General features: G+C 46.7%; 1 protein-coding gene across 5 annotated transcripts in view; it reads left to right on the top strand.

The window, feature by feature from the left end:
• The first annotated feature begins 202 nt into the window (after positions 1-202).
• Positions 203-16,620, top strand: part of ATP13A3 (ATPase 13A3) — an 83,479-nt gene continuing 67,061 nt past the window's right edge. For 3 of the 5 annotated variants that reach the window (XM_061637648.1, XM_061637646.1, XM_061637644.1), the window contains exon 1: positions 203-700. The gene's annotated coding sequence lies outside the window, so the exon portion shown is untranslated. The remainder of the gene's footprint in view (positions 701-16,620) is intronic. The other 2 variants (XM_061637645.1, XM_061637647.1) reach the window with 2 other exon arrangements.

Raw genomic sequence — 16,620 nt, 5'->3', positions numbered from 1 at the left:
GAGCCCACTACCTCTCTAGGTCATTGATTCCATTGTCATACCGCTCTAACAGTTTAGGAAGTTTTTCCTGATGTCCAGTCAGAATGGGGCTTCCTGCAACTTGAGCCTATTATTCAGGAGGGGGCGTGGGCGTTGCCTGGCAACGAGGGCAGCGGCGCACCTGTGAACGGCCAGGCCACACGCGCGCGCGGTGGCGCCTCACGGCGCGTCCTGACGTCACATCCGCCGGAGCGCGGGCGGAGCCGGTTGGGCGCTCATCGCCGCCGGTGGCGCAGCCGGGCGACCGCCCTCCCCCCGCTGGGCGCGCACGCGGAGGAGCCCCCCCCGGGCCTCCGCTGCCTCGTCCTCCGGCGGTCGGGAAGGCGGAAGGGAGGAAGGACCAGCCAGGCACCGGCAGCAGGTGAGGAAGCCGCGCAGGAGGGCCGGATCCCCGGACGTCGCTTCGGAGCGGCTGACACGTGGAGGGGGCCTGGGCCTCGCAGCGGCAGAGGGACAGAGGGAGAAGGGCGTCCCCGGGGTCGCGGCGGCGGCGACCGGCTGCTTCCTCCTCCTCGGGACCCCCCCCCATTTGGCGTCTTTTGCCGGCAACGGCGGTGGGTTTCCCGGCGCAGGGCTGAGTCCCAGCCGGCTGGTTTGGCGGACACGTGCGCGTGTGGCGCCCCTTCCTGCCCGGCACACGGGCGGGCCCTTCTTCCCCCAGGTAAGGAGTCAGGCGTGGGGTGGGGCTACCCCTGCTCCCTCCGGCCTCCCTGCCGGGCTGGAGCTGCGGGTCGCGTCGGGGAGGGGGGAGGGGGGGAGGGGGAGGGCAAGGTCCGCTGACGGGCCGGGAGCTGCTTAGCAGGAACCTGAGAGCGGGAGTCGCGGGAAGGGCGAGTGGGGAGAAGAGGTGCTAGGCAGGGTGCCCCCCCTGCCTGACTCGACAGCCGGGCTCTGGGATGCCCCCATTCCGGGGTGTGTGTGTGCCTGGGGGGTCCTTTTGCCCTTTCAGCCCCACTGTGCCCCATCCACCGTTGATGCTAGAACCCCGCATGGGTCAACATCCGGTGAACCAAATGTCGGAGGATTCAGGGCAAGCGAGAGAAAGTCCTTCTTCACACACTGCACAGTTGGACTGCGGAACTCACTCCCACAGGAGGAAGTGACGGCCACCGGCTTGGTCTGCTCACCCTTGAGCAAAGTAAAATTACTACTGCTACTTCTGCCATCAACCTAGAGGACTTTACAAGCAGATTAGACAGATTCATGGAGCATAGTAAGGCTGTCAGTGACTGCTGTGCTTCCCAATACAAGAGGAGGGCAGAGTGCTGTTGACCTTGGGTCTTGCTTGCGGGCATCTTCCCTGTGAGGGATCTGGCTGGCCACTGTAAGAACGAGATATGCTGGCGTAGAAGGGCCCCCCTGCCCTCCCCAGCCCTTTGGCCTGATCCTGCTGCAGCACAGTTCTTCTTCTGTTCTTATGGCAGCAGGCAAAGGACTCAGTGGGGGTGGTTTCACTCCCCTTACAGGATCCGTCCCATGCTAAAAATCACAGTATTGGAAGCCAGTGTCTTGCGTGGCCACATTCCTGTACTATAGGCAATGTTTTATTGTGTTCGTTTTATATTTTAATTTTTATGCTGCTTGTTTCTTATGCATGTTGTGGTTTTATGGTTTGTTGTTGTTATGTGCCTTCAAGCTGATTTCGACTTATGGCGACCCTCTGAATCAGTGACCTCCAAGAGCATGAACCACCCTGTTCAGATCTTGTAAGTTCAGGTCTGTGGCTTCCTTTATGGAATCAATCCATCTCTTCTTTGGTCTTCCTCTTTTTCTACTCCCTTCTGTTTTTCCCAGCATTATTGTCTTTTCTAGTGGATCAGGTCTTGTCATTATGGGTCCAAAGTATGATAACTTCAGTTTCCTCATTTTAGCTTCTAGTGATAGTTCTGGTTTAATTTGTTCTAACACCCAATTATTTGTCTTTTTCACAGTCCATAGTACAGTATGCTCAAAGCTCTTTTTTCTCCTGTCTGCTTTGTTCACTGTCCAACTTTCACATCCATATACAGAGATCGGGTATACTATGGTCTGAATGATCCTGACTTTTGCGTTCAGTGAAACATCTTTGCATTTGAGGACCTTTTCTAGTCTCTCATAGCTGCCCTCCCCAGTCCTAGTCTTCTTCTGATTTCTTGACTACTGTTTCCACATTGTTGACTTTAAAGTTACATAAATCTTCTGTTATCATTACTTTAGTCTTCTCAACGTTTAGCTGTAGTCCTGCTTTTGTGCATTCCTTTTTAACTTTCATCATTTGTTTCAAATCATTACTGGTTTCTGCTAGTAGTATGGTATCGTCTGCATATCTTAAATTATTGATATTTCTCCCTCCAATTTTCACACCTTCGTCATCTCAGTCCAATCCTGCTTTCCGTATGATATGTTCAGCGTATAGATTAAACAAGTAGGGTGATAAAATACACCCGTCTCACACCCTTTCTGATTGGGAACCAGTTGGTTTCTCCATATTCTGTCCTTACAGCAGCCTCTTGTGCAGACTATAGGTTGCACATCAGAACAATCAGATGTTGGGGCACCCCCATTTATGTTAAGGCATTCCATAGTTTTTCATGATCTACACAGTCAAAGGCAGTAATCTATAAAGCACAGGGTGATTTCCTTCTGAAATTCCTTGGTGCGTTCCATTATCCAAGATATGTTTGCGAAGTGATCTCTGGTACCTTTCCCTTTCTGAATCCAGCTTGGACATCTGACATTTCTCGCTCCTTGAGCATTACTTTACTTGCATGGGATATGAAGGCAATAGTTCAATAATTACTGCATTCTCCATGATCCCCTTCTTTGGAAATGGATGTATATTGAACACTTCCAGTCTGTGGGCCATTGTTTTCTTTTCCATATTTGTTGACAAAATTTTGTCAGAATTTGGACAGATTCAGTCTCAGTTGCTTGTAGCAACTCTATTGGTATGCCATCTGTTCCTGGTGATCTGTTTTTTTCAAGTATTTTGAGAGCAGCTTTCACCTCACATTCTAACATTTCTGGTTCTTCGTCATACGGTTCCTCCGACAGTGAATCTGTCATCCGTACATCTCTTTCATATAGTTCTTCTGTGTATTGCTTCCATTTTCCTTTTATTTCATCTCTGTCAATCAGTGTGTTCCTCTGTTGATTATTCAACATCCCTACTCTTGGTTTAAATTTCCCGTTCATTTCTCTAATCTTTTGGAATAGGGCTCTTGTTCTACCCTTTATGTTGTCCTCTTCTATTTCTATACAGTAACTATTGTAATAGTTCTCTTTGTCCCTACGTACTAGTCGCTGTATTGTTGCATTTAGGGTTCTAAGCTTTCTATCTCCTCTTGCTTTTGCTTTCCTTCTCTAACCATTTTAAGAGTTTCTTCAGTCATCCATCGAGGTCTTTCTCTCTCTTTAACTAGAGGTATTGTCTTTTTGCATTCTTCCCTGATAACGTCTCTGACTTCACTCCATGGTTCTTCTGGTTCTCTGTCAACTAAGTTGAAAGCCTCAAATCTGTTCCCTATTTGATCTTTATATTCTTCTGGGATGTTATTTAAATTGTATTTTGGCGTTATGAGTGCTTTGTTGTTCTTCTTGAGCTTTACTCTGATTTTCGATACAATCAGTTCATGATCTGTACTGCAGTCTGCTCCTGGTCTTGTTTTTGCAGAAAGTATGGAACTTCTCCATCTTCTGTTTCCAATTATATAATCAATTTGATTCCTATATTGGCCATCTGGTGATGTCCACGTGTACACTCGTCTTTTTGGTTGCTCAAAAACTGTGTTGGCAAGAAACAAATCATTGGCTTCATAGAATTCAATAAGTCTTTCTCCTGCTTTATTTCTATCTTCTAAGCCCCATTTCCCCATAATTCCTAGTTCTTCTCTGTTCCCTACTTTTGCATTCCAGTCCCCCATGATTATCAGCACGTCTTTTGTTTTGGTGTGTCATCAATTTCTTCCTGTACTTCTGCGTAAAATCTCTCCAATTCCTCTTCTTCTGCATTTGCCTTTGGGGTGTAGACTTGGATCATGGTTATGTTAGTAGGTTTTCTGTTAAATCTCATTGATATCACTTGCTCAAACCTTGCGTTGTAGCTCCTAATTGCTTTTGCTACATCACTTTGTATTATTGAAGCAACCCCATTTCTTCTTGATTTCTCAGTTCCTTCGTAAAATATTTTGTAGTTGATTGAAAGTGTCCCATCCCATCCATTTTAATTCACTTGCGCCAATTATTCTAATGTTGATACATTTTATTTCTTGCTTGACAATTTGTAACTTTCCCTGGTTCATGCTTCTCACATTCCATGTTCCTGTTGTGTGTGTCGTACAGCTCTGGACTTAGGGGCAGGGGGAGAGGTGCTTTGGTGTAGCACGTGGCCTGGTAGCCTGCACTGAGTCCTGGTCAGGAGTCTGCCTACAGCCTTGCACTACAGCTGGGCCTGACAGAAGCGGGAGCCGGGTATTGAACTCTTGGGGCAGGGGCTGCAGCTTGCAGCTAAAAAGCCCCCACAACTGTGGCAAGCCTGCCTGCACTTATAAAATGAGGATTTCCCACTCTGAAGTGGGGTGGTGCTCCTGTACTTTCCCAGCTTCTGGTCCAGTGGAAGAAAGTTACTGGTCCAGTTGTTTGGATATTAGTGGCATCTCCCTCCTCAGCATCTGTGAGTAGGCACTGAGATAGCCTGAAGTAAAGTTGGAGGACAGCTGTGGTTTCCAAACATGTGGCAGCCTGAAAGGGATAATAGTACATTGAGCCAGGACCGAAATTGGTGCCAAGTGTGCTGAATAAGGTTCAGTGTCATTTTTTGATAGGTTTGTACTTCAGCAATTGGAAAATAAGTTGTGACCTTGCAGTTATCACCGTCTTATCTGTTTTTTATGATCCTGCATTTGGTGCCCAGTTCCTTTTTCAACAAATTGCTGTGTGAATAGCCTAGATAGTTTATTTGACCCTACACAACACAATATGAGTTATGGTACCTCATATCACACATCTCCATCCCCAGGAAACTCTCCCCTTTGAGGTGCATCATCATTCCTTGGGGGAAGAGGTGTTGTTTTTGCGCAAAGCACATAGAACCATAGAGTTGGATGGGGCCTGTAAGGCCATCAATTCCAACCCCCTGCTGAATGCAGGAATCCAAATTAAAGCATACCCGACAGGTAGCTGTCCAGCTGCCTCTTGAATGCCTCCAGTGTTGGACCCAACTGTGGTAAGCAGGACTTGAGTACAGAGTATGGTGAACATCTGTTTGCGAAGCAGATAGATTGTTATTACAATGACTAATTTTAAAATGAACAAGTTAGACCATATATTCCCAGGAGAAACTAAATAAACATTTAAGTTAACGTGAAATTGTGCAGTTGTTTGTGAAGTTGCTATCATTCACAGTGCCTTGCACACAAAGAAAGCAGTGGGCCGGACTCAAGTCTACAGCATGCTGTTGGGGACGTTTGCCTGGTGGTATGGAAGTGTCATTTGGGGGGACCCAGTGCTTATTTTGGGGTGCACAGCTACAGTTCCCTTACACTTAACTGCAGACTGTGGTCACTGCACACTGATGTGCTTTGTGCAAAAACAACAACACCTACCCCAGGGAATGATGATGCATCTTGAAGGGGAGAGTTTCCCGGGGATGGAAATGTGTGACGTGAGGTATCTTAGGTCACATTTTGTGGTGTAGGGCTGAATAAACTATCCAGGCTATTGACACAGCAGTTTGTTGAAAAAATAACTGGGCACCAAATTGACCATTGTAAAAAACACGTAAGACAATGATAACTGCAAGGTCACCACCTATTTTTCAACTGCTGAGGTATAGTCCTATCAAAAAATGACACTGTACCTAATTCAGCACACTTGATACCAATTCACTATTTCTGGTGGCGTTGCTCATGTACCCTGTATAATTCCCCCAGGAAGCCTAGCACTAAATGGAAGTACAAATCCCATGTGGTTTGGTGAGGTAGAACTTGGAGGGGTGTTGTTTCTATGTTTGGCTTTTCAGCCCTCCACTCTCTTTGGCTTTTGGTGTAGAAGAGACCCTTCTAGGAATACCTCTGCAGTTAGAGTGGCTGAGGAGCTGAAGTGGGGACTAATGTGCCCCTAACCTTTTTTAAAAAATGTGTAACGCATTGAAAAGAGATGGATGCGCTAAGGGCAGCGGCGGTGACTTGTCCTAGTGCAGGGATTGCTGTCCTTTTTGAGCCATTGAGCACGTTTGGAATTGTTAAGAAGTGCTGGGGGCAGTCTGTCACAAGATGGCTGCTGTGAGATATGTGGCATAACACAAAATGGCTGCCACACCTAAAAGAGACAAGACTACAGAATGGTGCTGGTATGCCTCCTCCCATCACTGGAAGTAGGAACACCTACATCAGCCACCTCTGCGCTCACTCACAGAGAGAAGATCTTTGCACCGCTTCTCTGTTCAGAATGGAAGCAAGGGTGGTGGGGGTGTGGGGGTCCAATTCTGGCATCCATTGAAATGTGAGCATGGTTCAATGATGGAGGGGAGCATTTCAGTGTAGGAGACGCTGAGCAGGTGGAAGCGGGAGCAGAAGAAAAAGAGCAAACAGTCTCTCATGCATTGAGGATTTTTGAGGGGCTAGTTACTGAGACCTGTTGTGGGTGCCATAGGAGGTGCTGGCGAGCCGAGGTGGCGATCCCCGCCCTGGTGTCTTTGCCCAGAAGGGGCACAAAAGAATGTTCTACATCACACAACTGAGCTTGTGCAATCAATTCATTGCCACAAGAAGTGTCTTTTTTGACTCCACTCAGATCTCCCTTTTTGTGCTGTAAGGCGCTTTGAATACATCTTGTTAAATAGTCAGTGAAAACAGAAACATTAAAATCACAATTAAACATCATGACGACCAAATGCAGCAGCACCAGTTGTCAGTGGTCAAACGGCCAGTTTCTAAGAAAGCATGTGCTTATAGAGCCCAGAGCTGCAGGTGCTGAGCCCTGTGCTAGCCAACGTCATCTGGGGAGCTGTATGGTGTCGCCCCTCTTTCAAGGGGAAGGGCCGTAGCTGGGGGGCAGAGCACACGCTCTGTGCTGTGTGAAAGGCCCCGGGAGGGGGGTCAGGTCTTGGCATCTCCAGGGAGGGCTGAGAGAGGCCCCCCGACTGAAAGTCCAGTCAGTGCAGACAATACTGAGGAAGGTGAACCAGTGGTCTGACTTGATGTATAAGGTATTTCTCTCTGCCCTAGAAGGTGAAAACTTGAACAAAAGCTCATCTTCTGTGTTTTATTTATTTATTTATATTTCTACCCAGCCTTTCTTTCCATGATTGAAACCCAGGTGACTGACATATGGTTCTCAGGCGGTCTCCCATCCAGGCACTGACCAGACCTGACCCTGCTTAGCAGCAGGGAGCTGGCCCCATGTGCCTTCAGACCATAACGTGGGAAGCTCCTCTCCATTTGGAGGAGGGGAAGCATTGCCTGCATTCATGGCCCACAAGGCAGCTCTAATGAGCCAAGCTGGGCAGGGGTCAAGTGCACCTGCAGCTAGTCTCATTCCCCCTGGGAGGAAGGGCGGAATATAAATGTAATAAATAAATTAATAGTATCCCATAGGCAGGCTGCATGACAGACTTGAGCGGGGGGGGGCGTCTATGTACCCAGGGTATATTCTGTGGCAACTGTGGTGTCCCAGGTCAACATGCAGGTGAGCAACTTTATCTGCGAAATGTTTTGCAAACTGGTCAAGTGGGCCGTGTGAGGGGACGTGCTTCTTAGCTCAGTGACAGGCAGATCAACTGCTTGGTGTGCGGAAGGGCCCAGGTTCAATCCCTGGCAGCATCTCAAGGTGGGTTGGGAGAGACCCCTGCCTGAAACTCAGGCTTGCGAGTTGTGTGGGTCACATCTCAGCCCCAGAATAATCAGTGCCAACCAGAGCAGCAGCCATGGGAAAGCTGCTGAGATAGTTTGGAGGGCTGGAGAGGGGTGTGTTGTGGCTGCTTCAGGATCTTGGGAATTGTGTTTCTGGGTGCAGTCAGACTGGGTGGGCTCTTGAGTTCCACCTATGATTCTGCATCTCCCAAGAGAAGGTTGCTCTTGTCCCCCTCCAAGGTTGCTATTTGTGCACATGTGTGTTCTCGCGCGCGCACACACACACGAGAATGTGTGTCACTTTTTTTGTTCGCTTTTTGCTGAAACACACTTGCAACAATGAGATGTGCTTGTTAGAGCCAACTACTGGGCATCCATCCAACATGCTCAGCTGGAAGTTTGCATATCCTTGCCAAACTCTGGAGATTTCCCTCATTATAAGCATTACATTTACAAGGAGTGGAACAGCACAGAGGAGGTGCTGAAATACGGGGCATTCCGTTAGCCTCTGTGAGAGTTTACTTTTTCCCATTTTTAAACACTTTATAGTTTTGCGGTGAAGATTCAGTTATTCTGAAGGTGATCAAAGTTTGCAGGATTTCTCTGGCTCATAAATGCTAAGTGCTGCTTGGCCTTGAGTTGAGCCTACCCAGGAACGAAGATACTGAGGGTAAAGTGCAGGATTAAGTGGGGAAAGGTAGGGTTGTCTCTCTACAGAGCTACTTGTTGAGAGCATTCACAACCAGACCGTGAGTGATTTCTTACAAAGGACTACAGTCCTTTGTAAAGCTCTAGCTCTGGCTAGTTGCCGCCGTGGGCTCCTGCTGGGAGGAAGGGCAGGATATAAATCAAACAATAAATAAATAGTTCGCCAACTATAACACCTTTTGGACAGAGGTGACTTGGCCATGGTGCTCCATACTCTGGTAGACTAGATTATTGCAATGCTCTCCTCATGGGGCTGCCCTTGAAGACAGCTTGGAAACGTCATCTGGTCCAAAATGCAGCAGCCAGATTACTGTGTGGGGTTCCTTTTAGAGCTCATATAACCCCCATTTTGAAACTGCTGCACTGGTTGCTAGTGTGTTTCTGGGCTGTATTCCAGGTGCTGATGTTAGTATTTAGAGCCCTAACCAGCTTCGGTCCCAAATGTCTGAAAGATTGCCTCCTTCCCTACAGACCCTCTTGGGTGTTGGCTGTCTTGGTAGTTCCACTGCCTCCTGAGGTCTGGGGGGTGGCAGCCCCTAAATTGTGGAATTCCTCCGCACAGAGGTGTGTCTGGCGCTGTAGTTATATAGTTCCCATCGTGTGCTGAAGATGCAGCTCTTTACCCTGGTCTTCGACACCTGAGTTGTATGTTTTCAGGGGACACCCTGTTGCTGTGGCTGTGATTTGCTTTAAACTGTATGTAATAATTGAATTTTAAATGGCAACCCGCCCTGGGACCTTAGGGTGAAGTGCGGGCAAGAAGTTAATCAAATAAATAGAAAGACAGGTTTGTGGAAGCCAATAGATGTATCGATAAGTATTTGCCTTGATAAGATGAGCCAAATGGAGCCTGCCTGATTCAGAGGCCACTTATCTCTGACTGATGGGGCGAAGAGGGTCTGGCATTATACTTGCCTAAGAGCTTCCAGGGTACTTGCCAGGATACCTGCTGGAGATGGGATGATGGACAGACAGGATGGACCTCCTGGCTCCGTTCCTTAAGGTGGTGGCTGCTGCAGCAGCTATAGCGATAGCCTTCTTGGCAAAGGTTTGTGGGTGTGTGTTACGTATTGCTAGTGTATGGTAAAGAGGATATTTCTATGGCTCCTTGATGTGTACGGGCATCAGGAAATAGCCAGATATGGTCAGGGCACACGGCTAGACTTTGCGAGTGTGCAAATTAGTCAACCCTTTTGGTGATAAGCAGAGGGTGTCTTAATGTAATTCATTTGCTCTCCACATGAGCAATTCCATCCCTGGGTATGTTATTGTGTGGAAAAATGTAGAGTCAGATTCTGTACATATTTAAATGTTGTGCCTGTTTGGTTGGAATTAAGCCCCACTGAGTCCAATAGGACTTTTAACTCTCACGTGTCTGTTAGACTGGAGCTGCAATGCGTGATTGCTGGATCACTGATAATCATCAGCAATTAGTGCGTGTGTTGCAATCTTTGCTTTTAGATCTAACTTGATGAATGGAATGTGGCATGAATTCTTTTGCAGTCCACAAAACATATAATTATGTAAAGAATCCACTTTTTACAAATGTAAATACCATTTTGGTTTGGTGTTTGCTAGATACAATGGTCTTCCTCAAGCCTAAACTCTGAAACAAAAGCCTGCATTATACCAGAAACCCCAAGATGGGAAGTGATAAAAGGGACATTGAGAGGAGAGCTTTGTTGAGATGGAGTTGGTATATGTGAAGCGTCCTTCCCTGGCTCTCCCTGTCAGGTTCCTACCTGCGCGTGGTTACTGCCTGTCTCTAGGCACCACCAGGGACTCCACCAGTCCGGACCGCACTCTCTTACGGTTTACCTATCCGCTCTAGCACAGATCTCAACAGATCCCCCTGCTAGGCAACCACCAGTCACGTCCTAATACTAGTATTCCCAGAGACTCTGAATACTGGTATTGTTATTCTCTTCACCGCTGCCACCATTTGTTACAGTTCCCCTTCAGCCTTGGTCATTACCTTACCCTCCCTTCTGGTCTGTGAAACCCCAGCCAAGGATCAGGCCTTTGGTAAACCAAATTAAGTATTTATTAAAGATAACAAAGCTAACAAGATTAACAAGATTTCTTCTTAAGGCACATAAGCATATGGTTTTACTCAATACTAATCCGAACTCCACCTCCCTCCTGGTAAACAACTCTCTAAACCCCACCAAGCAATCCACTCTTTCTCTTCTCCCCCCCAGATTCCACTCTCACTCTTCCTTTTATACATTCAGCCATTTTAAACACTCAGCCAATCATCTCGCATTCTACTGCCCATTCACTCCCCCTCTTTCACTCCACTTACCATGTATCTTCTAAAACAACAACACTTACCATATATACATTAATATAGGAACATCACATTCCCCCCCCCCCTTAAACAACAGCAGAGTATTATTCCTGTTCCAGGATTTATATGTCGCGTTAACAAATAAAAGTCTCTATGGGGAAAATGTCTTTCTTTGTTCCTCTGTCTGGTCACGTCACTGCAGTCCCAGCCACTTGCCTGGAAAGTCCATCGGCCAGTACATTGTCCTTACCTTTGATGAACTGGAAGTCCACTTGATAGTCCTGTAGGGCCCAGGACCACCTCTGCAGCATAGTGTTATGGTTTTTCATAGTCTGCAACCATAACAAGGCCCGATGATCCGTAGTCACTGTGAATCTTCGTCCCCACACGTATGGGCACAACTTGTTCAGTCTCCACACGACCGCTAGGCACTCCTTCTGGACTGACGAATAGTTTTTCTCCCTCGGCGTCAGCTTGCGACTCAGGTACGCCACTGGATGTCTGGTGCCTTCTCTCTCCTGCAGCAAGACGACTCCCAGCGCCAGGTCCGACGCATCTGTAGCCACGATGAATGGTTTCTCATAGTCTGGTGCTATTAATATGGGTCCTTGACACAAGGCTTGCTTCAGTAGATCAAAAGCCTTCTGACATTCATCCGTCCATACCACACGCTCAGAACACTTCTTCTTTGTTAATTCATGCAAGGGGGTTGCTATTTCCCCAAAATTTCTCACAAACTTCCTATAAAATCCAGCCACACCCAGAAATGCCCTTACTTGTTGTTTGGTTAAGGGGATCGGCCACGCTTGTATTGCCTCCACCTTGCTCCATAAGGGGGTGATTTTCCCACTCCCCACCTTATGTCCTAAATAGATTACTTCCTTTAGTCCAAACTGGCATTTCTTAGCTTTTATTGTGAGGCCTGCTTTTCTTAAGGCCTCCAATACTGTTGTCAGGTGTTGGACATGCTCAGGCACCGACTTGCTAAAAATGGCCACGTCATCGATATAGGCCACTGCAAAACCTGACATGCCTCGCAACACAGTATTGATTAGCCTCTGAAATGAACTTGGTGAGTTCCTTAGTCCCATGGGTAAGGTCACAAACTCATATAACCCATCTGGTGTACTGAAGGCAGTTTTGGCTCTGGATTGCTCGTCTAGTTCCATTTGCCAAAATCCTTTACAGAGATCTAGTGTAGAGATAATGGTTGCTGCCCCCAATAACTCTAACATAGCGTCTACCCTAGGCATAGGATACGCATCTGGGACAGTAATTTTATTGATTAGCCGATAATCAATGCAAAACCTTGTCGTTCCATCTTTTTTCGGAACCAGGACAATACTTGAGGCCCAGGGACTGATGGATTCCCTGATCACTCCTAATTCCAGCATCTCTTCTACCTCCTTTTTGATCTCATTCAAAACTTTCCCATTCGCACGGTATGGAACAGATCTGATTGGGGCATGATCTCCAGTATCAATGGAATGTATAACTATACTGGTTCGGCCAGGTTTGTTGCTAAAGAGATTCCTATAGGTTTTCAAAACTCTCAGAATCTCTTCTTTTACTTCCTCCTCTACCTCCTCTGACCATTCCACTTGATCTACCCCTCCTTTGTCTTTACTTTCCTGTACCAAATCTGGAAGTTCAGGCCCACTTCCCTCAGGGAATAAGGTAACTTGCAACACCTGTGCATCCCTGGTATGGTAAGGCTTCAACATATTTACATGAACCACTTTGCTTTTGTTTAATTGGTCTGTGGTGATTACATATGTCACTGTGTCAAGCCTTTCTCTGATGGTATATGGTCCTTCCCAGTTAGCCTGTAATTTGTCATGTTTCCTGGGTATGAACGCCATAACCATATCTCCCACATCATACACACGTTCTCTGGCTGTTCTGTCATACCAGTAACTTTGCTTCTCCTGTGCATGACTCAAATTCTCTTTCACCACTTCCATCATTTGTTTCACTGGTTCACATTCACCCTTTCTCTCAGCAGGCATCCACAGTCTATATAAAATCCCATTCTCACACACAACTTGACTCCTCAGCTTGTCAGCGAAAGGAATCTGCTGGGTCAGAGCCTGTTCCTTTATTTGACTCAAACTGGTATCCTTATTCAATTCTTCTCTGAAATGCTCTGTCTCTTCCCCAGAGACCACTTGATACAGTTTGTCTTCTTCAGCAGGCCTGCTAGTGGTTGCTATGGTGACCTGAGGCTGGTTAACAGATTCCACCCTGTTTGCTTCAGCCCCCCTTAATATGGCTTCTTTTTCTCTGCCAATTTGCTGTCTGGTCACTACATATATTTTCCCCTGTGCCCCCATAACATCTCTTCCCAGTATTACTGGTTCTTGTTGCTGGGCATTAATACCAACTTTATATTGGCCCTTTCGGCCTCTCCATTCCATTTTCACTAGGGCCACAGGCAAACTCTCTGGTTGACCCCTCACTCCTTGGATAGTCACTGTTTCCTGAGGTAATATTTCTTCAGATTTTATTAAATCTAGCCTCAGTAACGTCTGAGCGGCACCAGTGTCAAGCAATGCCCAATAAGTTGCCCCTTGTACACTCACTTCCTCTCTCAGACTTGAATCAAGGTCTGTTACTTCTGTCCAGTTTATCTGGCAGAACTGAACCTTTTTCGCTGTTTCTAAAGCCTTGGGCTCTGTTTTCACTGCCCTTGTCTGAGCAGGATTACTAATGGGGTTGGCAGCCTCACATTGAAAACGTAGGTGCCCTGGTCTACCACATTTGTAGCATAATTTCTCCTCACTTTTAGGGTACACAGATCCACTCTGGGGTGTCCTGTGCCCTTCAGATTTTAATGGAGGACTCACTCGCTGTGGTACCACATCGCTTCTGCCAGCACTATATGGTCTGGGTTTAAACTCTCTTGATGTTTTCCCCACCCAGCCAGTTCTATTGGAGGCGAAGTGATCCGCCATCTCTGCGGCCTCCTGCACAGATGTAGGGGAACGGTCTTTGACCAGGAGCCTTATTTCTGGTGGTAACTGATGGTATAATTGATCCAGTATCATGAGGCTTTTCACCTCTTCCACTGACTGAGCTTTGGCACTACTCATCCACTTTCCAAATATATCCATCAACTTTGCTCCCAGTTCCACAAAAGACCTCCCTGTCTGTATCTGGCAGTTTCTGAAAAGCTTTCTAAAATAATCAGGCCCCAGTCTGAATCTTTTAAACACTGCTTCTTTGAATTCAGCATAGGTGACGGGCCTGTCTGAGGGGAAATATTGGTATACCTCAGCCAATTCCCCTTTAATCAGGTTTGATAAATACTGCATGTATTTATCTTCAGGTAGCCCCCACAACTGAGCTGCTTTTTCAAAGGTGCTGAGGTAAATTTGAGGATCTTGACCAGGCTCATAGACAGCAAAGTCCTTTGGAGTAATTTTTATTTTTGCTCCATCTCTGTCTTTCCTTGTCTCCTCAGAGTGAAATTTCTCTCTATCAAATTTTAACTTTTCTACTTGTAATTCAGCATCCAATGCTCGTTGCTTCTCCCTCTCCTCAAACCCCAATCTCATTCTCTCAATTTCCAACTCCCTCTGCTTGTCTTTTTCCTCAGCTTCCATCCTCAATCTCTCAGCTTCCATCTTCAATCTCTCAGCTTCCATCTTCAATCTCTCAGCTTCCAACTCCCTCTGCTTGTCTTTTTCCTCAGCCTCCCATCTTAACTTCTCTCTTAAGTACTCTATATAAGCGGGATTGCTTAAATATCCTTCTGGGGTCTCTTCCCTGACAGGTTGTTTTTGCTGGGCAGTAGCAAATCCTATAAGTGCTACCCTCAATTCATCTACCCCTTTACCCTCGTGAGGTAAATTGAATGTTATGCACTTCTCCACCAGCTCCTCTCTTTTCATTTTTATGTATTCAGCCATGCTGTTTGAGTTCACTCACTCTTTAACACACACTCTTTGCCAGTCACTCTCACAAGAAATCTTGTTTTGTTATTTCTGTTTGCCACACCACTGTTCTGGATTCTCTAGTATTCGTATCTGGATTCTCTGCTGTTCGTATCCCACCGCTACTGCCACCACATGTGATGCGTCCTTCCCTGGCTCTCCCTATCAGGTTCCTACCTGCTCGTGGTTACTGCCTGTCTCTAGGCACCACCAGGGACTCCACCAGTCCGGACCGCACTCTCTTACGGTTTACCTATCCGCTCTAGCACAGATCTCAACAGATCCCCCTGCTAGGCAACCACCAGTCACGTCCTAATACTAGTATTCCCAGAGACTCTGAATACTGGTATTGTTATTCTCTTCACCGCTGCCACCATTTGTTACAGTTCCCCTTCAGCCTTGGTCATTACCTTACCCTCCCTTCTGGTCTGTGAAACCCCAGCCAAGGATCAGGCCTTTGGTAAACCAAATTAAGTATTTATTAAAGATAACAAAGCTAACAAGATTAACAAGATTTCTTCTTAAGGCACATAAGCATATGGTTTTACTCAATACTAATCCGAACTCCACCTCCCTCCTGGTAAACAACTCTCTAAACCCCACCAAGCAATCCACTCTTTCTCTTCTCCCCCCCAGATTCCACTCTCACTCTTCCTTTTATACATTCAGCCATTTTAAACACTCAGCCAATCATCTCGCATTCTACTGCCCATTCACTCCCCCTCTTTCACTCCACTTACCATGTATCTTCTAAAACAACAACACTTACCATATATACATTAATATAGGAACATCACAGTATACTTGTAAAATTTCTAGGTATTCATTAAGCAATGATGTCATGCGCATTGTGCCAGGTTTGTTAGTGGAGTAAAGTGTGAGCTTCATTTGCTGTTCAGCAATGGAGGAGAAGGTCCTGGTGGGGGCTGTCTGTGTCAAGGCAAAGCGGAGAGAGACAGATCACGAAGTTGGGAGGGGGTTTGGGGTGCACAGAGGTGGAAGCCTCTGAAACAGGGCCACAGCTGGAGGAGACAAAGGCGCAGGTTCTCCCAAGTCAGTGGGGAGTCGCCTGCCAAGCATGGCTGCTTTGCCATTTCCCATTCACCGGAGCTGCTTTTCAGGGGCACTGAAGTGAAGCTTTGTTTACAGGTGCAAATGGTAACCTTTCAGGCACGTGCTTGGGTGATTTCTGGAACTTCGCTGGGGAAGGGGCATTGCTCAGCGGTAGAGTGTCTGCCTTGCTGTGATAGATGAGATGGTGTCAGACAGTGAACTTCCAACTACTATGCCCTCCGAGACCTGTGTGGTCTGTAATTTGGTCTGTGTATTGCTCTAGAGTTAAATTTTGCATTAAAAATAACGGAGAACAGCATATAAGTGATCCTGAGACTGATTCCCACAGGGTTAGCCAGAATGTTTACTCAGCCACGCCAAGATGATTATATTTCCCCAATAAATGATATACTTATTTTGCATACATTGAAGCTCTAATTAAACTGTCATAAACTACTTTTTGCATTTCATTGCCATCTAAACCCCACCTTTTACAAACCACTCCCACACCCGTGTAGCTACCAGTTGAGCCAGAAGCAGCAAAGAGTCTTGTGGCACCTTAAAGGCCAAGGCACAGACTAGGTGCATCTGATGAAGTGGACTCAAGGCCGTGAAAGCTTATGCCATAATAAATGTGTTAGTAGCCTGCTATGCCTTTTTGGAGAGAGATTACTTGGCCACTGTACTCCATGCTCTGGTAACTTCCAGACTGGATTATTGCAGTGCACTCTGTATGGGGCTGCCCTTGAAGACAACTTGGAAACTT

The sequence above is a fragment of the Rhineura floridana genome, chromosome 7, assembly GCF_030035675.1.
Source record: "Rhineura floridana isolate rRhiFlo1 chromosome 7, rRhiFlo1.hap2, whole genome shotgun sequence".
NCBI lineage: Eukaryota > Metazoa > Chordata > Lepidosauria > Squamata > Rhineuridae > Rhineura > Rhineura floridana.
The sequence above is the reverse complement of the archived record's forward strand: the minus strand, read 5'-3'. Positions and strand labels throughout refer to the sequence as shown.